This window comes from Mobula hypostoma, chromosome 1 (genome assembly GCF_963921235.1).
Source record: "Mobula hypostoma chromosome 1, sMobHyp1.1, whole genome shotgun sequence".
NCBI lineage: Eukaryota > Metazoa > Chordata > Chondrichthyes > Myliobatiformes > Myliobatidae > Mobula > Mobula hypostoma.
Window position 1 is genome coordinate 56,527,536 of NC_086097.1, and position 26,377 is coordinate 56,553,912.

Here is a 26,377-nt window from a genome sequence, read left to right on the forward strand (position 1 = left end):
GTAAATCATTTAATTGCATCTGGTGTATTGTCTGTTATTTGGGCGGGGTGGGGTACCTCACACAGCATCCACACAAACAAATTACCCAGTTTGCCGGGGCCGAGGCTGTTTCCCTAGACGACAGCGAGCCGAGCGACCCTGAGGGTGGCCAGGGAGGCTACAAAAGCTTCTTCAAATTTGTTACCTCAATAACATGAAACACTCTCCCAGTTAAAAGCTTCTTTCATGCCTTAGTTACCACTAGACGCTACTATTTCAATGTACTTCTGGCTGAATTCCCTGATACTACTCTGTATCAGATCATCTAAACCCTAACTGTCCATGTCCTAAATTGCATAAACTTCCATTTGTCCTTCAGCTGTGCTTTCTGGCCTCAGATTAAACAATGCATCAACTTTAAGATTTTCACCCTTGCTCCAAAATGCCTGTGAGGCCCTCCTTTGAGTAATCTTCTCACTGTTCACTCCAATCCTGACTGCCTGCCAATATCCTCGTGGCCTCAGCTCACACATTCACCGAACCTGTACCTTGCCCAGCTACATTACGTATTCTTCCTTTCTCATGCCTCCACCCATGACCACCAATCACTTTTATTATATCCATTCCCTAGACCCCCAATGCCAGGCAAAATCTTCAAATGCCGTTTACACAGCAAATTTGCCAATGACACTACTGTTGCTGGCAAAATCTCAGCCTGTGATAAAGAGGCGCACAGGAGCGAGGTAGTTTAGCTGATTGAATGGTGTTGCTACAACAACCTTGCATTCAATGTCAACAAGACCAAGAAGTTGATTGTGGACTTCAGGAAATGAAAGTCAGGAGAACACACATAAGTCCTCATTTAGGAGTCAAGAGCAGAAAGGGTGAGCAGTTTCATGTTCCTGGGTGTCGACTCCTCAGAGGATCTATCCTCAGTCCAACATATTGATGCAATCATGAAGAAGGCATGCCAGTATCTATCAGGAGTTTAAGGAGATTTGGTATGCCACCAAAGACTCAAGCCAAATTCTGCAGATAAACTGTGGAGAACATTCTGAAAAGTTGTTTCATCACCTGATAAGGAGGCTCCAAAGCACAGGATCGAAAAAAGTTGCAGAGGGTTGTAGGCTCAACCAGCTCCATCACGGGCACCAGCCTCCCCAGCATCGAGAGCATCTTCAAAAACAGACGCTTCATAGAAGGTGACCCTCACTATCCAGGACATGCCCTCTTCTCACTACCACCATCAGAAAGGCGGTACAGAAGCCCGAAGATGCACACCCAACATCTCACACCTTTATCCCCTCTGATTTCTGAATGGTCTCTACATCCTCTCACTTTGCTCTCTTTTTGCACTATGTATTCAGTTTTTCTATTTCTTAGAACTTAGAGCAATATTTTTTATACATTGCACTGTGCAGCTGCTGCAAAACAACACATTTCATGACATATGCCAGTGATAACAAACCTGATTCTGAATTTGTTCACTACACACACCTCCCTCACAGATTTGCAGCCAACTGATTTCCTTGGCCAGCTCCGAATAGTTTCTGTCTGCAGGGTCTGGTCTTTCAAACGCGTCCCCTGGCACCGCTAACGTGACAGAGGTTCACAGCCAGGGAAATAGGAGCATCACAAATCTATTGGAATTGGAATTGATTTGTTATGGTCATATGTATCAACATAGAGTGAAAATCTTGTCTTGCATTCTGTTCATACCGACCAAATAATTATGCACTTCACTGAGGTAGTAGAAGGTACAACAATAACAATACAGGATAAAGTTTAACAGCTACATAGGAAGTAGACACTAAGTTGTAAGGCCATAAAGAGTTAGACTGTGAGGTCAAGAGTCTTCTCATCATGCAAAGGAAACCTTATAACAGTGGCACAGAAGATGTCCTTGAGCCTGGTGGTATTTGCTTTCAGACTTTTCTATCTTTTTCCTAAAGGGGGAGGGGAGAAGAGAGCACATCTGGGGTGGATGGGGTCTTTGATTTACTGGCTGCTTTACTGAGGCAACAGAAAGTATTTTGGGAGGCCAGCTTCCATTATGTACTGAGCTGTGGCCATAACTCTGCAGTTTCTTGCAGGCAGAGCAGTTGCTATACCACGCTATGATGCATCCTGATAGGATGCATTCAATGGTGCATCAATAAAAATTGGTCAGGGTCAAAGGGGACATAGAGAGGAGCTAATGAACAGTATAACTTCAAACAACAGGAATTCTGCAGATGCTGGAAATTCAAGCAACATACATCAAAGTTGCTGGTGAACGCAGCAGGCCAAGCAGCATCTATAGGAAGAGGCGCAGTCGACGTTTCAGGCCGAGACCCTTCGTCAGGACTAACTGAAGGAAGAGTGAGTAAGGGATTTGAAAGCTGGAGGGGGAGGGGGAGATGCAAAATGATAGGAGAAGACAGGAGGGGGAGGGATAGAGCCGAGAGCTGGACAGGTGATAGGCAAAAGGGGATACGAGAGGATCATGGGACAGGAGGTCCGGGAAGAAAGACAAGGAGGGGGGGGTGACCCAGAGGATGGGCAAGAGGTATATTCAGAGGGACAGGGGGAGAAAAAGGAGAGTGAGAGAAAGAATGTGTGCATAAAAATGAGTAACATATGGGGTACGAGGGGGAAGTGGGGCCTTAGCGGAAGTTAGACAAGTCGATGTTCATGCCATCAGGTTGGAGGCTACCCAGATGGAATATAAGGTGTTGTTCCTCCAACCTGAGTGTGGCTTCATCTTTACAGTAGAGGAGGCCGTGAATAGACATGTCAGAATGGGAATGGGATGTGGAATTAAAATGTGTGGCCACTGGGAGATCCTGCTTTCTCTGGCGGACAGAGCGTAGATGTTCAGCAAAGCGGTCTCCCAGTCTGCGTCGGGTCTCACCAATATATAAAAGGCCACATCGGGAGCACCGGACGCAGTATATCACCCCAGTCAACTCACAGGTGAAGTGATGCCTCACCTGGAAGGACTGTTTGGGGCCCTGAATGGTGGTAAGGGAGGAAGTGTAAGGGCCCTCCCCCCCCCTCTGCATTCCGCAGGGATCGCTCCCTACACAATTCCCTTGTCCATTCGTCCCCCCCATCCCTCCCATCCCTCCCCACTGATCTCCCTCCTGGAACTTATCCGTGTAAGCGGAACAAGTGCTACACATGCCCTTACACTTCCTCCCTTACCACCATTCAGGGCCCCAAACAGTCCTTCCAGGTGAGGCATCACTTCACCTGTGAGTTGACTGGGGTGGTGATATACTGCGTCCGGTGCTCCCGATGTGGCCTTCTATATATTGGCGAGACCCGACGCAGACTGGGAGACCGCTTTGCTGAACACCTACGCTCTGTCCGCGAGAGAAAGCAGGATCTCCCAGTGGCCACACATTTTAATTCCACATCCCATTCCCATTCTGACATGTCTATCCACGGCCTCCTCTACTGTAAAGATGAAGCCACACTCAGGTTGGAGGAACAACACCTTATGTTCCGTCTGGGTAGCCTCCAACCTGATGGCATGAACATCGACTTCTCTAACTTCCGCTAAGGCCCCACCTCCCCCTCGTACCCCATCTGTTACTCATTTTTATGCACACATTCTTTCTCTCACTCTCCTTTTTCTCCCCCTGTCCCTCTGAATATACCTCTTGCCCATCCTCTGGGTCACCCCCCCCTCCTTGTCTTTCTTCCCGGACCTCCTGTCCCATGATCCTCTCGTATCCCCTTTTGCCTATCACCTGTCCAGCTCTCGGCTCTATCCCTCCCCCTCCTGTCTTCTCCTATCATTTTGCATCTCCCCCTCCCCCTCCAGCTTTCAAATCCCTTACTCACTCTTCCTTCAGTTAGTCCTGACGAAGGGTCTCAGCCTGAAACGTCGACTGCGCCTCTTCCTATAGATGCTGCTTGGCCTGCTGCGTTCACCAGCAACTTTGATGTATGTTGCTTAGTATAACTTCAACACAGTTCTCCACTGCTACAGAGGTTCAAGCCCAACAAATTTAGCCTTGCTACTTACTGCTAGAGGATAGTGCTGCTCACCAAATGCTGAGTGACAACTTGGAAACAACAAGGAGATTGGGAGAAGTGGTGAAAAGCGAAAATGTCAGAACATCCCAAATCACTTCAGGGACAGTGAATTATTTTTAAAAATTATGTCACTGTTTCAATGTCAGAAAAGTGGCATTCACTTTGCAATCAACAAGATCCCACATTTCTACAATAGCAATAAACAGGGACCAGAGATACTACTACTACCCCATCAACTCAGGCCTAGAGATACCGTGTTTTAACGTGCGATTTAGGGGTCCACATCCCTGTCCTTCGAGCAACTCTCCATTTATTGCTTCATCTCAAAGACAGCATGTCCCATAGTGCAACACTCCCCAGCACTGCACCGCAGCACCAGCCCTTGATTTCTGTCCTCAATTCTTTTAGTTGGAATTGATCTGAAAGGAGCTGGTTTCATAAAATTTAATGTCACTTTAACCTTTATGGCAAATGAGAACTATTGCCGTCTTGAAAATGATTACAAATCAGCCTGCAGCAGATGGCACAGCTCGGTGCCTGTTGCTGTGCGGAGAAACAGGAGAGTGTCTTTCACAGCCAGATAGACACAGTGACGTGTTTTAATCTGGACCTTTGGAGCAGTGACTCTTCCATTCAGCCAGCAGGTTACCAGCTTCCAGCTGCTACCTCCACCTGCTCATTTGAATTCAACGATTCACTCGACCACTAACCAAAGTCAACCTGTTGTAAAGATGTGTCTGGAGGCTGGCGAATGATATATGACGCAATTTGACCCCTACAATGCAAGCCAGTATGTATCCCCCATTTGAATTATTTCAAGTCTTTCCTAATATAAATCTTTCAGCGTCACTCTCCATTCCCTTCTCCCTTATATTCTTGTCCAATCTGCCTTTAAATGCTCCAATTTTATTTGCTTCAACTATTCCGGGTGGAATCAATTCCACATTCTCACCACCTTCTGAGCAAAGATGTCCCTTCAGAATTCCAACTGGATTTCTTACGGACTGCCTTCTTATGATTCTCTCCAGTTATATTCATCTGTACATTCTGTATTTCTCTTTATATCCACTGTATCAAAATCATTCAGAATTTTAAAAACCTTTATCCGATGCTTTTTCAAGGGACAAACATGAGAAAATCTGCAGGTGCTGGAAATCCAAAGCAGCACACACAAAATGCTGGAGGAACTCAGCAGATCAGGCAGCATCTATGGAAAAGAATAAACAGTCGATGTTTTGGGCCATGACCCTTCATCAGGACTGGAAAGGAAGGGGAGAAGTCAGGATAAGAAGGTGGGGGCGATGAGGAAGAAGTACAAGGTGGCAGGTAATAGGTGAAACCAGGAGAGGAGGAGGGGGTGAAGTGAAGAGCTGGGAAGTTGATTGGTGAAAGAGATAAAGGACTATAGTAGGGGGAATCAGGTAAGAGAAGACAGCAGACCATGGAAGAACGGGAAGTCAGAGGAGCACCAGAAGGAGTTGGTGGGCAGGTAAGGAGATAAGGTGAGAGAGGGAAACAAGAATGGGAAATGGTGAAGGAAAGGAGGAGGGGGGTGGCAATTACCCGAAGTTCAAGAAATCGATGTTTATGCCATCAAGTTGGAGGGTACCCAGACAGAATATAAGGTGTTGCTCCTCCAACCTGAGTGTGGCCTCATCCTGGCAGTACAGGAGGCCATGGACTAACATGTCGAAATGGGAATGGGAAGTAGAATTGAAACAGGTGGCCACTGGGAAATCCCGCTTCTTGTAGCGGATGGAGTGAAGGTGCTCAACAAAGCAATCTCCCAAAACTTTGCCTCCAACTTCCACCCTGCCCTCAAAATTACTTGGTCAATTTCTGACATCTCTCTCACCTTTCTTGAACTTTCTATCTCCATCTCCTGAGACAGTCAACCTACTCATAATTTTTATGAACCCATTGACTCCTTTCCTCAGCTCCCCTGTTTCTGCCACATCTACTCTCAGGTTGAGGTTTTCAACTGAGATGTCCTCCTTCTTCAAAAAAAGGGACTTCCCTTCCTCCACCAACAATGCTGCCCTCACCCGCATCTCTTCCATTTCATGCACAGCCGCCCTCACCCCATCCTCCCGCTGCCATACCAGGTTCCTCTTGTCCTCACTTACCACCCCACAAGCATCCAGCACATAATTCTCAGTAACGTCCGCCACCTCCAACGGGATCCCACAGCCAAGCACATTGTTCCCAGAGCCCCCTCATTTTCCATAGTGATCGCCCCCTATGAGACTCCCTTGCTCACGTGTCCCTCCCCACTGATATCCTTCTTGGCACTTATCCTTGCAAGCAGAACAAGTGCCACACCTCCTCCTTCACAACCATTCAGGGCCCCAAACAGTCCTTCTAGGTTAGGCACCACTTCACCTGCGAGTCTGTCGTGGTCATCTACTATACAGTATCCGGTGCTCCCGATGTGGCCTCCTGTATTTCGGTGAGACCTGATGTAGATTGGGAGACTGCTTTGTTGTGCACCATTGCTCTGTCCTCTGCAAAAAGCGGGATTTCCTGGTGGCTACCCATTTCAGTTTTACTTCCCATTCCCACTCTGACATGTCAGTCCATTGCTGCGGAAAGGCCACACTCAGGCTGAAGGAGCAGCAACTTATATTCTGTCTGGGTAGCCTTCAACCTGAGGGCATGAATATCGATTTCTCAATCTTCCGGTAATTGTCCCCCCCACCTTCACCATTCCCCATTCTCGTTTCCCTCACTCAGCTTCTCTTCTTACCTGCCCATTACTTTCCTCCGATAATCCTCCCCCTTCCCTTTCTTCCAAAGTCTGCTGTCCTCTCCTACCAGATTCCCCTTTCTCCAGCCCTTTATCTCTTTCACCAATCAACATCCCAGATATTCACTTCACCCCTCGCCCTCTCCCGGTTTCACTTATCACCTACCACCTTGTACTTCTTCTTCCCATCCCCCAACCTTCTTATTCTGAATTTTCCCCCTCCCTTTCACGTCCTGATGAAGGGTCTCGGCCAGAAAAACCGACTGTTTACTCCTTTCCATAGATGCTGCCTGACCTGCTGAGTTCCTCCAGCATTTTGTGTGTGCTGCTTTCTCAAGTGAAGTCTGTTCACTCTCACCTGAAATGTATACCCCTGGATTTCTGATACCAAGTGCAGGAGTGAAAGTTCAACATGCCATTCTGCTGCTGTAGAGATTCTACCCAACAAACGTCGCCATGGTCCTTACCACAGGAGGGAACTGCGGCTCATCAGATGCTGGGCGTTACACAAGCAACCTGACCAGCTGAAAACAATCGGGAGGAGTGGGAGGGTGGGGGAGACAGAGCTCCAATTTGTGAGAATCATCTGCTTAAAAAAAAAATCATTCTTACACTTCTGTCCCTTTTAGAACATCGCAGATCACTATAGGTCAACTGAAGTACTTTTAAGTGTTGTCACTGTTTTAGTGGCATCCACTTAGCAATCAACAAGATCCCACATTCCCACAACAGCAATTATGAGCCTAGAGATTTAATGATGTGATTTAAGGGCAACATCTGTGTGCTTCAAGCAAACTCTGAGTCTCAGTTTATTACCTCATCCGAATGACAGCACTTCCCACAGTGCAACACAGCCCAGCTCTGCACTGCAGCATCAGCCCTGATTTTGTCATAGAGTCATGAGTCATACAGCAATAGAGTAGGGATACAGAACCTTTGGCCCAACAGATCCATGCCAACCATGGTGCCCACCCATCTGGTGCCAATTTCCTGCATTCTGCCTTTATTCCTCTAAGCCCTGCCCCTGCATGTACCTATCCAACAGCTTCTTAAATAATACTACTGTACCTGCCTCAGCAAATTGTTCTGGTAGCTCGTTCCATATACTCATCACCCTCTGCATGAAAAACTTGTCTCTCAAGTCCCTTTTAAGTCTTTCACCTCTCACCCTAAACCTATGCCCCTAGATTCCCCCTCCCTAGGGAAAAGACCCTCATAGTAAGTCCTCCAAATGATCACCCCTCCTTCTCCAACATCCTGAATAAAGAGCGAGCCTGGCCAGTGTCTTCTTGTAACTCAGCCCTCTAGTCCTGGCGACATCCTTGTAAATCTTTTCTACACCCTTTCCAGTTTAACTGTGTATTTCCTATAGCAGGAACTAAAACTATGCACAGTACTCCAGGTGTGACCTCACTGATGATTGCAATATAACATTCAAGCTCCTTTACTCGGTATTCTGACCGATGAAGTGTTCTGAATGCCTTTCCCACCACACTATCTACCTGTAATGCTGCTTTCAATGAACTATGCTCTCTACTCCTAGATCCCCCTGCTCCACTACACTCCCTGCCACCATTTATAGTACAAGTCCTACGCTGGTTTGACTTTCCAAAATGTATTACTCACACTCATCTGTATTGAGATCTACTTGCCAGTCCTCGACCCATTATCCTAACTGATCAAGGTCCCCCTGTTATCTACGGTAACCTTCTTCACTGACAACACCCCCCCTAATTTCATATCATCTGCAAACTGACTGATCAAGTCTTGTGCATTTGCATCCAAATTATTTATGTAAATAACTAAAGCCCCTACAGCACACCAATAGCTACCGGCTTCGATTCTGAGAAACAACCTCCAATCACCACCCTCTGCTTCCTACTTCCAAGTCAATTTTGAATCCCCCAAACTAGCTCTCTCTGGATTCCATGGGACCTAATCTTCCAAACCAACCTACCATGCCGGACTTTGTTGAAGGCCTTGCTCAGATTGGAACAGACAACATCCACTACTCTTCCCTCATATACCTTTTATGGTATCTCTTCAAACAACTCTGAAAGGTTCAATGACTTCACTTTCAAGGACTCTACAACTTAAGTTCTCCATATTATTTATTTATTAATTTATTCTTTTTTTGTGTATTTGCATATTGGTTGTTTGTCAGTCTTTATGTGTCGTTTTTCATTGACTCTTATTATTTCACCTGCAAGAAAGTGGGTATCAGAGATGGTGACATATATGTACTTTTATAATAAATTTACTTTGAACTTTGAAGCATGACTGTCCACACACAAAGCTACACTCACTCCTCCAAATAAGACTCTGTCTATCCAAATGATGGTAGATCCTGTTTGTCAGAATTCCCTCTAGTCACTTCTCCACCACTGATGTCAGGCTGAATTCCCTGAATTATCCTTGCTATATTTCCTGAACAAAAGAACATCCTGGTCTTTGGGAACTTCATCTGTGCCTAAGGATGAAGCAAAATTTACCCAACAGCCTCCATAATTTCTCTTCTAGACTCCCACAAAGTCCAAGAGTGCATCTGGTTAGGCCCAAGGGATTTATCCACCTTCATGCACAGTAGGGTCAGACCCTGACGATTAATGGGCTGCTTTCGGAGTGAAATTGATCTGAAAGGGGTCAGTTTCCTTAAACAGACACTGTAACCTTGAGCACAACTGGGAACTGTTCTGCTCCTGAGCATAATTTCTGTTGACCCGTATGTCCAGAGCAATTGGCAAGTTCAACCAATTTCACTACGGTAGCGTTGGGGTAAGTGTGACGCTATTACAGCTCGGGCATCGGAATTTGGAATTTAATTCCAGCATCCTCTGTAAGAAAGTTTGTACATTCTTCCCGGGAGCGAGTAGGTTTCCTTTGGGTGCTCTGGTTGCCTCCCGCAGTCCAAAGATGTATCGGTTAGTAGGCTAATTGGTCATTGTAGGTTGTCCCGTGATTATGCTAGTGTTGAATAGGTTGGTTTCTGGGCAGTGCAGCTCATTTGGGCTGGAACAGCCAGTTCCGAGATATATCTCTAAATAATATAATAAAAATCCTATACAATGGGTATCTGCAGTAGCAGATTGGATAGTTAAGTAGGATACAGAGCCACTTCAGTACACCTAGAATTCAGGCACCTCTCATGCCCATCCAAGAAAATCCCGGAATTAATGAAGAAAATTATTAGATATTCCAATGCAAGCCTTACATTTTCAACAAAATGGGTTGACTGGCATTTTTTTACCTATCGCCACTTACGATGTTTTGAAAAATGGATACTTGAGTGTGGCAGATTTGCAAAAGAGAACCACAGCACTCTCAGTGTCATTTGATCCAAGGATTAATACATGATTAACTTAAGTTCCCTACGTTTCATTTCTGTCCTTCTGGAAATAAAGTCTAGTGCTTGGTTTACATTCTTATGGTTATCCGTGGCATAAGTTTTAGTGCTCAGTGTACTTATACCCCAAGATCCCTTTGTCCCTCTACCCACCTAGACTTGCACCTTCTCCTTTTTCCACCCACATAAACAGATGACCTCATCTTTATCTAAATTGAAATTCATTTGCCAATTATTTGCTCCTTATGCATGTCTCTCTGTAATTTGTTGCAGTTCTCCTCAGTGCTGATTATTCCATTCAATTTGGCATCGTAAAAAAATTAGAAACTATGTCTTTGATTTTGGAACCTAAATCATTAACGTACATTGTGATTAGCAGTGGTTCTTGCATTGATCCTCACGGAGCGTGACCATGCACATTCTTCCTCTACACATGTGACCTTTTGCCGATTAACAACCTATTCTGCAATTTGTCTCCTGGCTCTGTATTCCCTGACATTCATTAATCTACAATAGACTAGCCTACTGATGTGCTTTTGAAAAGTACATACAAATCAGATACATTACTGTTGTCTACTCACCCTCTGTTATACCTTCAAAAAATCAATGTCTAGTTCAGCAAGATTTAGTTATACAGTAATTGTCATCTTGTCTAATCTCTCCTTTAGTAGAAATTCCATTAGTTTCCTGTCACCAATGTTTGATTGTCTGACCTTGTTGAAAATATTCAATCTCATTCTTACATATAACTGTCTCGGTTCCTATGAGTGATACCTTTGGTATTTATACCTTTTCTAACAAACAACTAAATAGATGCCTCTGTCATTGCTTAGGTTCTTTTGAAATGAGTGGATGCATTGCACCTGGGCCAGAAGTCTAATCTTCTGAATGTGATTAGCTTTTAGCCCCATTTTCTATTTGAAATACATACATTTCATTATTTACCTTATCATCAAAATTGCTGGTGAACGCAGCAGGCTAGGCAGCATCTATAGGAAGATTATTTACCTTATCATCAAATGTCATATTTGAATAATGAAATAATATAATACTTTATTCTTTTTTTCTTCACCCTCTTGTGGCATTGTCCTGCCTACCACTCAACAGCCCCATTAGTTTTCCAAAACACCAATTTTTTATTGTTTTACTATTTTGTCTTATATTTCTTGCTTATTAAATATCACTGTTCCTCTTTGTCTTCTTTTTTTATATTTGTTCCTAAGTCCTTCTGCATTCTCACTTACTATGTTCCTTTCTGCTATCCAAATATATAATCTATGCCTCTTTTTATCCTCAGCTGTTCCCTAATATTCATTCAGAAAATCTCCTTAATGTTTCGCCTGTCCTTTTCCTTTAGCTCACCACACGCTGGAGGAACTCAGCAGGTCGGGCAGCATCCGTGGAAATGATCAGTCAATGTTTCGGGCAGCAACCCTTCATCAGGACTGAAGAGGGAAGGGGCAGAGGCCCTATAAAGAAGGTGGGGGGAGGGTGGGAAGGGGAAGGCTGGTAGGTTCCAGGTGAAAAACCAGTAAGGGGAAAGATAAAGGAGTGGGGGAGGGGAAGCAGACAGGTGATAGGCTTTTATCTTTCCCCTTACTGGTTTTTCACCTGGAACCTACCAGCCTTCTCCTTCCCACCATCCCCCCACCTTCTTTATAGGGCCTCTGCCCCTTCCCTCTTCAGTCCTGATGAAGGGTTCCGGCCCGAAACGTTGACTGATCTTTTCCACAGATGCTGCCCGACCTGCTGAGTTCCTCCAGCGTGTAGTGCGTGTTGCTTTGACCCCAGCATCTGCAGAGTATTTTGTGTTTACTTTTCCTTTAACTGTAGTACATTTTCCTGCACTCTGCTAAGTACAGTTTTAAAAACTTTCTGTTTTTTTATATCTGCTTAGCTAGGTAGAGATGACAAGCAGGATAGTTGAATGCTCCTCATGTGGGATGTGGGAAGGCAGGGAGACCTCCAGTGTCCCTGACCTCTACAGCTGCGGGAAGTGCATCCAGCTGCAGCTTCTAACAATCCACAATAAAGAGCTGGAGCTGGAACTGGATGAACACCGGATCATTTGAGAGGCTGAGGAGGTGATAGATAGGACATAGAGAGAGGTAGTTACACCCAAAGTGCAGGACACAGGAAACTAGGTGACAGTCAGAAAGGGGAAAGAGCTTAAGGAGCCAGTGCAGAGTACCCCTTGGCCATCCCCCTTAACAACAGGCGCATCACATTGGATACTGTTGTGGGGAGGGTGACCTAACAGAGGAAAGTCACAGTGGTCGGGTCTCTGGCACTGAGTCTGCCTCTGTGACTCAGCCGGGAAAGGGGAAGAAGAGGTGTACTGTGGCGATAGGGGAATCTTTAGTTAAGGGAATGGACAGGAGGTTCTGTGGGCAAGAACGAGATTTCCAGATGGTATGTTGCCTCCGGATGTCAGGGTCCAGGATATCTTGGATAGCGTTCTCAGCATTCCTAAGCAGGATGGTGAACAGTCTGAAGTCGTGGTCCATGTCGGTACCAATGTCATGGGTAGACAAGTGACGAGGTTCTGCAAAGGGAGTTCAGGGAGTTAGATGCTAAGCTAAAGGGCAGAACTTCCAGCATTGTGCTCTCAGGATTACTACACGTGCCACATGCTAGTGAGGCTAGAACTAGGAACTTTACAGAGTTTAATACATGGCTAAGGAGTTGGTGTAGGAGGGAGAGTACAGTCGGCCCTCCGTATCCGCAGGTTCCGCATCCGCGGATTCAACCAGCCACGGATCAAAAGTATTCGAAATAAAATTCCAGAAAGTTCCAAAATGCAAAACTTGAGTTTGCCGCACACCAAGCACTACGCTGAATCCACGTGAATGACGTGATGTGCAGGCATACCCTGCTGTAGCCTCCCACCATTTCACAGATCCTCAGTCTCTCTCCAGCACTCGTTGTTTGAGCATTGTTCACCTCGCATCTCGTTCGTTCACTACTTGTGTTGTGAGCAAGAGGAAGGAGCTTAAGGCTAGTAAGGGATGGCTGGCTAGCTATGTAAAGCGCCACAGCCTCAAGAACTTAAAGATCACGGGAGGATCAGTATCGGCTGATGCCGAGGCAGCATCAGCGTTCCCAAAAGAGCTACGGTGGTTGCGTCTGTACTGAACATGTACAGACTTTTTTTCTTGTCATTATTCCCTAAACAATACAGTCTAACAACTATTTACATAGCATTTACAGTGTATTAGGTATTATAAGTAATCTAGAGATGATTTAACGTATACGAGAGGATGTGCGTAGGTTCCATGCAAATACTATGCCATTTTATATAAGGGACTTGAGCATCCACGGATTTTGGTATCCGCAGGGGGTCCTGGAACTAATCCCCCGCGGATACCGAGGGACGACTGTATAAGATTTTTGGATCATTGGTCTCTCTTCCAGGAAAGGCGAACGGAACTAAAGAGAAGGTTATTGGGAAACTGAAATGTCTGAAGGTAGGTAAGTTATCTGGACCAGTTGGTATATACCTCAAAAGTCTGAAAGAGGTGTCTGAAGAGATCGTTGGAGGCATTAGTAACGACCTTTTAAGAATCACTAGATTCTGGAATGGTTGCGAAAGACTGGAAAATTGCAAATGTCATTCCAATCTTCAAGAACGGAGCAATGCAAAAAAAAAGGAAACTGTAGGCCAGTTAATCTTACATTAGTGGTCGAGAAGATGCTGGCGTTGATTATTAAGGACAAGATCTCAAGGTATTTGGAGACACATGATAAAATAGGTCGTAGTCAGCATAGTTCCCTCAAGGCAAAATCTTGCCTGGCAAATCAAGAAGTAACAAGCAGGATAGACAAAGGAGAATCAACTGATGTTGTGCACTTGGATTTTCAGAAGGTCTTTGACAAGGTGTCACACATGAAGCTGCTTAACAAGTTACAGGAAAGATGTAGCATGGATAAAGCAATGGCTGATTGGCAGGAGGCAAAGAGTGAGAAAAAGGGGGCCTTTTCTGGCTGGCTGCTAGTGGTGTTCCATAAGGGTCTGTGTTGGGACCAATTTTCCTTATCTTATATGTCAATGATTTGGATGATGGAATTGATGGCTTTGTTGCAAGGTTTGCAGACAACATGAAGATAAGTGGAGGTGCAAGAAGCTTTGAGGAAGTAGAGAGGCTACAGAAGGGCTTGGACAGATTAGGAGAATGGCCAAAGAAATGGCAGATGGAATACAGTGTCGGGAAGTATATGGACATATACTTTGGTAGAAGAAATGAAAGGATTGACTATTTTCTAAATGGACAAAAAATACAAAAAACTGAGACACAAAGGGACTTGGGAGTCCTTGTATTTGCAGGCTGAGTCTATGGTGAGGAAGGCAAATGCATTGTCAGCTTTCAGGTTAGCAGGTGTTAAGAGTGGGCTCCCTCACCTCTGTCCCTCTGACCCTCAACACAGGTGCCCCTCAGGCCCGCTCCTTTACTCTCAGTATACCCATGACTGTGTTGCCACCCACAGCTCCAATCTGCTAATTAAATTTGCTGACAACTCTAAACTGATTGGCCTAATCTCAAATAATAATGAGGCAGCCTAGAGAAAGGAAGTCATCACCCTGACACAGTGGTGCCAAGAAAACAACCTCTCCCCCAACGTCACAAAAGCAAAGGACCTGGTTGTGGACTACAGGAGGAATGGAGACAGACTAACCTCTATAGATATCAATGGGTCTGGGATTGAGAGGATGAACAGCTTTCAGTTCCTTGGCATAAACATCACCGAGGATCTCACGTGGTCTGTACATACTGGCTAAGTGGTGAAAAAGACACAACAGCACCTCTTTCACCTCAGACAGCTGAAGAAGTATGGTATGGTCCCCCAAAATTCTAAGAACTTTCTATAGGGGCACCATTGAGAGCATCCTGACTGGCCGCATCACTCCTCCCTTAATCGCAGGGCTCTGCAGAGAGTGGTGCAGACAGCCCAGCGCATCTGTAGATGTGAACTTCCCACTATTCTGGACATTTACAGAGATAGGTGCATAAAAGGGGCCCGTAGACCCGAGTCACCCCAACCACAAATTGTTCCAGCTGCTGCCATTTGGGAAATGGTACCGCAGCATAAAAGCCAGGACCAACAGGCTCCAGGACAGCTTCTTCCACCAGGCCATCAGACCACTTAATTCATACTGATGTTACTGTATTGCTATGTTATATTGACTATCCCATTGTACATAATATTTATTACAAATTACTGTAATTGCACATTGCACATTTGAATGGAGATGTAATATAAAGATTTTTACTCCTCATGTATTTGAAGGATGTAAGTAATAAAGTCAATTCAATTCAATTTAATTCAATTCAATTCATTTCAAGAGGACTAGAATATAAAAGTAAGGATATAATGTTGAAACTTTATAAAGCACTGGTGAGGCCTCACTTGGACTATTTTGAGCAGTTTTGGGCCCCTTATCTTGGAAGGGGTGTGCTGAAACTGGAGAGGATGCAAAGGATTTTCACGAAAATGATTCCAGGACTGAATGGTTGTCATATGAAGAGCATTTGATGGCTCTGGGTCGATTCACTGGATTTAAAAAGAATGAGGGGTGACCTCATTGAAACCTATTGAATGGTGAAAGGCCTTGATAGAGTGTATGTGGAGAGGATGTTTCCTATGGTGGGAGAGTCAAAGACCAGAGGACACAGCCTCAAGATAGAGGGGCATCATTTTAGAATGGAGATGAGGAGGAATTTCATCAGCCAGATGGTGGTGAATCGTGGAATTCTTTGCCACAGGCAGCTGAGGAGGCCATGCCTTTATGCTTATTTGAAGGCAGAGATTCATAGATTATTGATTGGTCAGGGTATGAAGAGATATGGGGAGGAGGCAGGAGATTGGGGCTGAAAGGAAAATTGAATCAACCATGATGAAATGGTGGAGTGGACTCGATGGGCTGAATGGCCTAATTCTACTCTTATATCTTATGGTCTTATGGTCATTCCACACAGTTATTTAGCCATATCAGTGCTCATTTCATATTCCAAAATTCTGTTCTCAAAGTTTCAATCTCAATTTTTATCTAATCTGTTATTCTCAACATAATTACACACTTCTCCATCATAGTCATAAAGTATAGTCACTATTACCTGATCCTTCCCTGTTATTTACTCTTCTTGTGTGCCCTGGTTCATTTTCCTGTGCAAAATCCAGCCATAGGTCTTCTCACAGATGTCTTACATATTATGCTAGGAAGTTGTCCTCTCTGCCATCTAGATACTACATTCTCTTATACCCTTATACCTGTTCACTCCAACTGATACCATGGCTTTAGAAATCCCCAACAATTACTAATCTATGATGTTAGTCAATTCTCTAATTTGGCTGCATACTTCTTTCTAAATTAAATGGTCTGTAGTCTACACCATTAATTGTAATTGATTCTTTTATCTTTATCCATTTGGGTTCACAATATATCACCTTTTATCCTTAATAAAAACCCTTCTGCATCTTCAGTCTCGCAGTATGTTGAACCCTGCGGTGTTTAAGTTGCAATCTAGATTTTCCAGCAGCCATCTCTCAGTAAGCACATTGCTGCATAGATAGCTTAGCTCACCTTTAATTGTGTTTTCTCTCGTTTAATTTAACCACCTTATAGGGCTCCTGTACTGTTTGTTGCCTTGCTGTCAAAGACTCCTTTACATTTAGAACCTAATCCCCAAAACTCTTCCTGTAACCTCCTCCGTGTTCCCACCTAAATCACTTGTTACAACATGGACAACAACAAATGGATCAATCACTTGCCAAGAACTTCTCCAACTGTTGTGAGATACTCCTAATCCTGACACTGAGTAGGCATTGCACCCTTCAGGACCAGGTGAAGATTATTAATTATATGTTTCATTATACTTTGAAACATCACCATAAAAAAGAAGCAGGTACCTGATGTAATTACCACCATCATACCCTCCATCCCCTTCCCCACAGTACTGAACCAGCCAACCTTCCATCCTCTGATTAATACGTATAAGAGCTGTTGAGGAATTGAGACTTATTATTGGCCAATGAGTTCCGCAACAACACATTCTGAGAATTTAATCAGTGTGCCTAACTGCAACACAGGCACAAAAACTTCCCAGTTATTCTTATATCGTGTGTTGCAATCAGCAGAACTTGGGCTTCAGAACCTGATACATTTTGAGCATTAGTTATATTAATTATCTATATCAAAGTACTGCAAATATCCATTATCCTCAGGGTCCTAACCTAAAATGTCAACTGTTTCCCTCTATTGATGCTGCCTGACCTGTGCTTTTTGTGTTAAACCTTTAAATTCAGTAATTTGTATGTACAATTGAGATTATGACAGTTTAATAACAGAACTCTCAGTTCCTGATTGATTTATTAAACATCATTTGCTAATAACTAGTCTATCATTTCTGTGTAAGCATTACACAGTAAAAAAAAACACAGTAAGTTATCTAATTTGCAAAGTAAACTTAGGCCAGCAGGTGGCTTCCCACTTCTGTACAATAAAAAAAGTCTTTGATCCTTCTGTGTTCACTTTTAAAAACAATAATTTGTTTCCCAAGAGAATTTTGCAGGTAGCAAATTAATTTACATAGTTTTGTAATAAAATGGCTACCATAGACCATGACTGAAAATAAATGAAAAGGGCATAACCCATGTTCAGGCTGGATAGTATTATGCTCCAGAAACTGATAAAACTATTCCCATTCTAGAAAGGAAATCAAGCTCATATCCCTTAGGAAAATCAGACAAATGTAGTAAATGTTTATACATTGGCCACTCTTAATGAATTCAATGTTGATTGACTTTAAGAGGTTCCGTCTTTGGGAAATAAATGGAACTGGCTATTTTAATATTTGATTACCCTTGTGCTCTACTCTTCTGAAGTATCTTTAAACTTGATCAAGTTATGTTAGAGACTTTAAACATACTGTATTAAATTCAGCTTCTATTATCAGTATAGTACAACTAGACCAAAGACCAACAGAAACAGGACCTGCTTGCCAATTGTTAGGATGGAAAAATCTATATGACACTTTACTCAGAGTCAAACAGATACAATTGTGAGAAAAATTGCTAATCCTTTCTCTTATGACTTCTTTCACACTTACTGAAATTCTCCAGGAATTTCTTACCTATTCTAAGTATTTAAAATCTCTCCTCTCCCCATAAGACCTTTCTTCTCTATCCTATCTATAAGACAACTTTCAATCTTCTCTTCATAACTTTTCTACTCCCATAATTACAAAGCAATTCAAAAGTTTAGTAAAATGTAATAAAGGAAAAAGTCTACAAAAGGTGGTGCATGTAGCCCAGTACCTCACAGACAAAACCTTCTATCTACATCACTGAGAACTGCCACAAGAAAGAAGCATCCATCACCAAAGACGCCCACCATCTAGACCATGCCCTCCTCACGACTACCTTCAGGTAGGAGGTACAGGAACCTCAGGTCCCACACCACCAGTTTCAGGAACAGTTATTACCCATCAACCATCAAGCTCCTAAGCCAGCATAGATAACTTCAGTTAGCTTTAACACTGAACTGTTTCCACATCCTATGAACTCCCTTTCAAGGACTCTACAGCTTAATTCATGTCCTCAATATTATTTATATATTTTTTTCATTATTTGCATAATACATCCTCTTTTACATGTTGGATGTTGCCAGTCTTTTTTATGTAGAGTTTTTCATGAATACCATTGCATTTCTTTATTTTCCTGTAAGTGCCTGCAAGAAAATTAACCTCAAGGTAGAATATGGTGACATTAATCTAGTTTGATCACAAATTTACTTTGACTTTGTGTAATAAATAAATTGGTTTAATAAAAAGATGCAAAATATGTTAAAGAATGTAATAAATAATGTTAACAGAAGCAGAAATTATACTGCAATGCCAACCATCTAATTTTCAATCTTTTAATTTACAAGTGCCATCCTCAGAATGCCGAGGTTCTTGAATATAGGTGAGCTGAGGCTTTAGCTGTAGAAATCAGTCACTCTGAGTTTGCAAGAACATATTTGAGGGTGAGAGAGGAAAGCCTCAGAGAGTTTTCAAAAAGTGGCCTAAGGTATCTAACCTTATCTGTTTCTAGAGATTGCTCAGCTGGGAAGGAGAAGAAGGAGTTAAGAGTTTGTTCGAAGGTGACAATGACAAATTAGTTTTGTGTCTGGAGGAACTTGGCAAGCCAAGCAGCATCTATGGAAAAGAGTAAAGAGTCAACATTTCAAGCCGAGACCTTTCATCAGTCCTGAAGAAGGGCCTCAGCCCGAAATGTCGACTGTTTACTCTTTTCAATAGATGCTGTCTGACCTGCTGAGTTCCTCCAGCATTTTGTACATGTTGCTTTGGATTTCCAGCATCTGCAGATTTTCTCATGTTAATTTTCTGTCTGGTTGGAGTAGGTTCAATTAGAAGCCTTTTTATGTGGGTATGTGACATCAATAACAAGTTTCTATAATGCATAACCTGCAGCTGTTGTGTTCTGGAGCATTAATTCTGTCTCTTTCTCAGTACAGATCATTGCTTTCTTTCCCTACAGATTCATAAAATAAGACTGTTCTGATGCTCCAAGACATTTCGCTGAATGGGACTGATGTGATGCTTCAAAACATTTCCCTGAATGAAGCCTATCCTCCTTCATATTCACTGCCGCTGTCAAGGGGAAGGCGAAGATTGAATACAGGTGCAATACTATCAGATACAGAGAGACATGTGAATTGGGTGTTGAATGTCAAGACATTAAGCATGAGTGAACTCAACAACCAGATACATGACCTGATAATCATTTGGCTTTTTCTCACCCTCAGTGTGTCCTTCTGATAAATTCTGCCAATCCTAACTCCCAACTAAGTTCAACAGTCCATCACAGTGTTCTCAAGAGTACGCGGAAGAGGTCAAGACCAGGGCCCAGACACACTAGTGATGTGTGATTAAATGCACTAGTTGCACAGTTAACAGTTTAACTTCCTAGCTGTTAGTTCATGACAAATATCAAGTGCATTCCAACTGTTGAATATGGTGAGTCACCTCTTCTCAGTCTAGCTATTAAAATTAATTATCTCTTAGCAAAGAAAGAGGTGGCTGAAGAGATGCTGGAGGCATTAGTATTGATCTTTCAAGAATCACTAGGTTCTGAATGGTTCTAGAAGACTGGAAAATTGCAAATGTCACTCCACTCTTCAAGAGGGAGAGAGGCCAGAAGAAAGGAAGCTGTAGGCTAGTTAGTCTGACCTCAGTAGTTGGGAAGATGTTGGAGTCGATTATTAAGGATGTGGTGTGCGGGTACTTGGAGGCACATGATAAAATAGGCCGTAGTCAGCATAGTTCTCGCAAGGGAAAAACTTGCCTGATAAATCTGTTGGAATTCTTTGAAGAAATAACAAGCAGGACAGACAAAGGAGAATTGGTTGAGATTGTGTACTTAGATTTTCAGAAGGCCTTTGACAACATGCCATATATGAGGCTGCTTAACAAGCTACGAGCCCATGGTATTACAGGAAAGATTCTAGCATGGATAAAGCAGTGGCTGACTGGCAGGGGGCAAAGAGTGGGAATAAAGGGAGACTTTTCTGGTTGGCTGCCAGTGACTAGTGGTATTCCACTGGGGTCTGTGTTGGGACCGATTTTTTTTAATCTTATATGTTGAATGATGGAACTGATGGCTTTCTTGCAAGCTTTGCAGACAATATGAAGATAGATGGAGGGGCAGGTAGTTTTGAGGCAGTAGAGAGGCTACAGAAGGACCTGGACAGTTTAGCAGAATGGGCAAGGAAATAGCAGGTGGAATACAGTGTTGGGCAGAATGTTCTAGAACAGAGAGACCAAGCACAAAATTTCTCTGAAACTAGACAGGGTGACAAAGAAGGAGTTTGACATGTTTACCTTTGTCATTCAGAACATTCACTACAAAAGTTGAGACATCATACAATAGCCATATAAGACATTGATGAGACCACACTGGAGTACCACGTGCATGTTTGGTTGCTTTGCTATACGAAGGATGTCATTGATCTGAAATGGGGACAGAAAAGGTTCACATGAAAGGGCTTCAATTATAAAAAGAGACAAGATAGATTGGGAACTTTTTCCATGAACGGTGAACTTACAGGGGTATAAGCACTATGGTAGCGTCGTGGTTAGGGGCTCCAAGGTAGTGTAGTGGTCAGGGTGACGCTATTAAAGCTCGGTGCATCGGAGTTCACAGTTCAATTCCAACATCATCTGTCAGGAGTTAGTACGTTCTCCCCGTGGAATCCATGGGTTTCCTCCAGGTGCTCCAGTTTCTTCCCACAGTCCAAAGACATACCAGTTAGTAGGTTAATTGGTCATTGTAAATTGTCCTGTGATTAGGCTTGGGTTAAATCGGGAATTGCTGGGTGGTGCGGCTCGAAGGGCCGGAAGGGCCTACTTGGCTCTGTGTCTCAATAAACAAATAAATTATAAGTACATCTTTCTCTCCCCCCCCCCCCTCACTTTCCTCAGGGATCGCTCTCTACGTGACTCCCTTGTCCATTCGTCCTCCCAATCCCTTCCCACCAATCTCCCTCCTGGCACTTATCCCTGTAAGCGGAATAAGTGCTACACATGCCCTTACACTTCCTCCCTCCCCACCATTCACGGCCCCAGACAGTCCTTCCAGGTGAGGCAATACTTCACCTGTGAGTCAGCTGGGGTGATATACTGCATCTGGTGCTCCCAATGCAGCCTTCTATATATTGGCGAGACCCGATGCAGGCTGGGAAACTGTTTCGCTGAACACCTACGCTCTGTCCGCCAGAGAAAGCAGGATCTCCCAGTGGCCACACATTTTAATTCCACGTCCCATTCCCATATGTCAATCCATGGCCTCCTCTACTGTCAAGATGAAGCCACACTCAGGTTGAAGGAACAACACCTTATATTCCATCTGGGTAGCCTCCAACCTGATGGCATGAACATTGACTTATCTAACTCCCCTTTGTACCCCATCCGTTATTTATTTATTTTTTATTATTAATTTTTCTTCTCTCTCCTTTTTCTCCCTCTGTCCCTCTCACTATACTCCTTACCCATCCTCTGGGCTTCCCCCTCCCCCTTTCTTTCTCCCTAGGCCTCCTGTCCCATGATCCTCTCATATCCCTTTTGCCAATCACCTGTCCAGCACTTGGCTCCATCCCTCCCCCTCCTGTCTTCTCCTATCATTTCGGATCTCCCCCTGCCCCGCCCACTTTCAAATCTCTTACTATATCTTCTTTCAGTTAGTCCTGACGAAGAGTCTCGGCCCGAAACGTTGACTGTACTTCTTCCTAGAGATGCTGCCTGGCCTGCTGCGTTCACCAGCAACTTTTTTGTGTGTTGCTTGAAATTCCAGCATCTGCAGATTTCCTCGTGTTTGCAAAATTATAAGGGGCATGGATTAGGTGAATGGTCACAATTCCTTTTTCTGGATAGGGGAGCCCAAAACTAGTGAGCATCGATTCAAAGTGAGACATGGAAGATTTAAAGGAGATGTGAGGGGCAACCTTTTCACACAGCAGTTAGTAGATATGTGGAATGACCTGCTGTGCGAATTGGTAGCGGCTGGTACAGTTATAACTTTAAAAGATGTTCAGACATGGATAGGAAACATTGAGGGAGATACGGAAAAATATAGGCATGCAGGACCAGCTCAGGTAGGCAATATGGTTGGCATTTGAAGGGTCAGACTTTGTCTGTGTGACTCTTAGACTAATATGACTTAATCATGGTGGCTAACCTGGGGAAACTAGGAATATTATGAAGAGGTCTGATCTCCATACTTAAATGGGCTGAGTGCAAGAATGGTGACCAGATTAGTTCCAGGAAATGAAGGTTTACTATATGATGAGATATCAAGCAGACTAGATCTGTACTTCGCTGAGTTTAGAAGAATGAGAAATGATCTCATTGATATACACAAAACGTTTATGGGGCTAGACAGTGTAAGGGTGGAGTTGATATTTTAGCCTTCAAGATGGTCTATGACCAGGGAGCAGAGGCTCAAAGTAAGGTTTTGTTTGTTCAGGATACAGATGAGAAGAAGTTTCTTCACCCAGAGGAGAGTAAATCTTTGACATTCACCACTCAAAGGGATTGTGGAGGATTAATCACTGAGAATAAGCAAGACAGATATCAGTGGATGCTTAAATCTTATGAGGAACAAGAGATATGGGTTGTTGCAGAGAAGTAGCACTAAGGTAAAAGATCAGCCCTGATCACAAAGAGTGTCAGAGCTGGCATGATGGCCCATTCCTATTTTTATTTTTTAGATTGTTATGCAGTCAGAATGGCCATTATTAGCATGTGTTCAAAGTACTAGCTTTGTCCCAGCAATGAACACTTAACCAATAGAACCAGAAAACAACATCCTTTGAGAAATGGTATTATGGCACACAGCGTGAGGTGAAACAATTGATTTTTCTATTAAAAGTTGGGCTATCTGCAATCAAATTAAACTAGGAAGGTAAAATTACAATTCTAAAATGGACCACAATGTAGTAAGGGCCTGTTCCAAGCATTAAATTCAAATTCACAATTTACTCTTCTGTAAAACTCCAACATAGATATAGTCACCACTACCAACAGGATGCACTGGGTACTCACATTCCAATTAATAAGTGACATTAATATGAATTAATGTAAAGCAAAAGCCACCGTTTTGTACTGATTCTTCAAATTAGCTTAATGGGTTGGAAACTGAAGAAGAAATCAGTGATCTGCAGTTAATCTTAAAGGTAGCAAATGAATTTAGTCTGTGATGGAAAGGAAAATGATGTAGTTGATGAGGAAAAAATAAAGTTAATTGTACTAAAATTCTTAATTGCTCAGGATTGTTAGGGCAGGTGTTGAGGCTGTTCCATCTTGCTGGATTGTCAAGGAAGTATCATTTTAGGATGAAGGATCTGTTACTTAGAACAGAAATAAGGAGAAATTATTTTACCTAGAGCATTATAAATCTTTTGAATTATCCACCTCTAAGGGACAGGACATAGCATGTAGAACAGTACAGCACTGTAAAGGACTGTTGCCCATAATGTTGTGCCAACCTTTTAACCTACTCCAAATTAATCCTCCCACAGGGCCTCCATTTTATCTTTCAACCATGTGCATAGTTAAGAGTCTCTGAAATGTCCTTAATGTATCTGTCTCTACCACAATATCCTGCAGTGCGTTCCATGCATTCCCCATTCTCCACTCTGTATAAAAAACTTAACCCCTTATACTTTCCTCCAATCACTTTACAGTATGTCCTCTTGTATTAAACATTGCTGCTCTGGGGAGAAAGGCACTGCCTTCCCACTCTATTTATGCCTCTGTGCAACCTTTCCTCATAAGACATGTTCTCTAATTCACACAGCATCCTAGCAAATCTCCTTTGCAACCTCTCTAAAGCTTCCACATTCTTCTTACAGTATAAAGAGGCAAGAAGAACTGAACACAATATTCCTACTGTGGTCTGTCCAGAGCTTTATAGATCTACATCATTATCTCTTGGCTCTTGAAGTCATCCATCCTCCCCAACTAATGAAGGCCAATAACACCAACATTTTCTTAACCACACTATCAAACTTGCATGGCAACTTTGAGGGATTTAAGAACTTGGATCCTAAGAACCCCCTATTCCTCCACCCTGCTAAGAATCCTGGCACTAACCTTGTACTCTGCTTTCAAGTTTGTCCACCCAAAGTGTATCACTTTATGATTTTCTGGATTGAACTCCATCTGCCATTTATCAGCCCAGCTCTACTTCCTGTCAATGTCCCATTTTAACTAGACAACCTTCTACAATATCCACAACATCACCAACCTTTGTGTCATCTACAAACTTGCTCACTCAGCCTCGACTTCCTCATCGAAGTCATTTATAAAAATCACAAAAAGCAGCAGTCTAACAACAGATCCCTGTAGAACTCCACTAGTCATGGTCCTCCAGACAGAATACGTTCCATCTACTACCTCTCACTCCCTTCTGTGGGCAAATGTGGATGGAATTGAAATAATTCTGAACACTGAAGTTATCAGCGGATGCGGGGATTAGGCAGGAATGTGCTTAAAACATGGGGCCTACCATCATCATGCTGAACAGCTGAGCAGCTTGTGAAGCTGAATGGCTCAGGCTTGCCTTTTGTTCTTCTTAACAGAAACAGTTCAATACATAAAGACGAAAACATATGAAACAAAATAATTAGGGGAGATATATAGTTAAACTGCATACCACAAAGGATATGCAGTCATAATGTTGGTTTAACAAACATGGAGCTCGAGACACTGTGATACAAACGGCCGCAGCTAGAGATGGTTTATAACATTAACCCTGGCAAATGGTTTATGTTCATTGTTCTCCAGCTTAATATCCCAGGTTTTATCTGGTCTTCAGAAAATGATGTTCTGAAAGCAAGCTAGACAAATTCCAAACCATTTACACAATAAGTTTATTTAGTTTTTTTTGTGATACCTTCAAATCGCTAAACATTAACAGTGCACAGTATTGCTCTACTATGGGACAGAGTGATAGAGTATAGTTTCAGACCCATAATCCCAATCAACATTTTTATTTTGTTTTATTTATTCCGCGATACAGCGCAGAATAGGCCCTTGCAGCCCTTCGAGCCACGCCGCCCAACAACCCATGATTTAACCCTAGACTAATCACAGGACAACTTATAATGACCAACTGACCTAGCAACTGGTACGTTTTTGGACTGTGGGAGGAAACCAGAGCACCCGGAAAAAAAGCACGCATTCCCACAGAGAGGACATACAGACCCCTTACAGAGGATGCTGAGATTGAACTCCAAACTCTGACGCTGCGAGCTGTAATCGTGTTGCACTAACCACCACACTATTTGCCCCTTACCTTTTACTGTGGTAGGAACTGTCAGCCATGACAATGGAGACCAACGCCACTTACAGAAATGTTGATGAGCATGGTTCCCTCTAAGCTGTGTGTGTGTGTGTGTGTGTGTGTGTGCACACATCTTTTTCAACCAGCGCACAAAGGAAATTAATGTGCGCACAAAAGGTTAGTTACCTAAAATAATGTAGTAATTAATAATTATACTTATTGAAAATAATCTTTTAGCTAACTGTTTCTGTTAACTAGTTAGTCAGTTTTTCAAATACCACAATGCACATCGCTAATTTACGTCACCTCACCTTTCCTGTTCCGGTTTGTACAGCTGCATCACGGTGGCAGCCACGTTTGGCGGACAGTGTTCATATCGTAAAGTTTACAAAGATTTGTTTCAAATCCTGTAGATAGCTTACTAAGTTTTTATTGAAAAAAGT

At 43.1% G+C, this 26,377-nt stretch overlaps 1 protein-coding gene across 5 annotated transcripts in view; it reads right to left on the reverse strand.

The window, feature by feature from the left end:
• slc35f4 (solute carrier family 35 member F4) overlaps positions 1–26,377 on the reverse strand; it is a 162,570-nt gene that overhangs the window by 103,480 nt on the left and 32,713 nt on the right. The window lies entirely within an intron of this gene.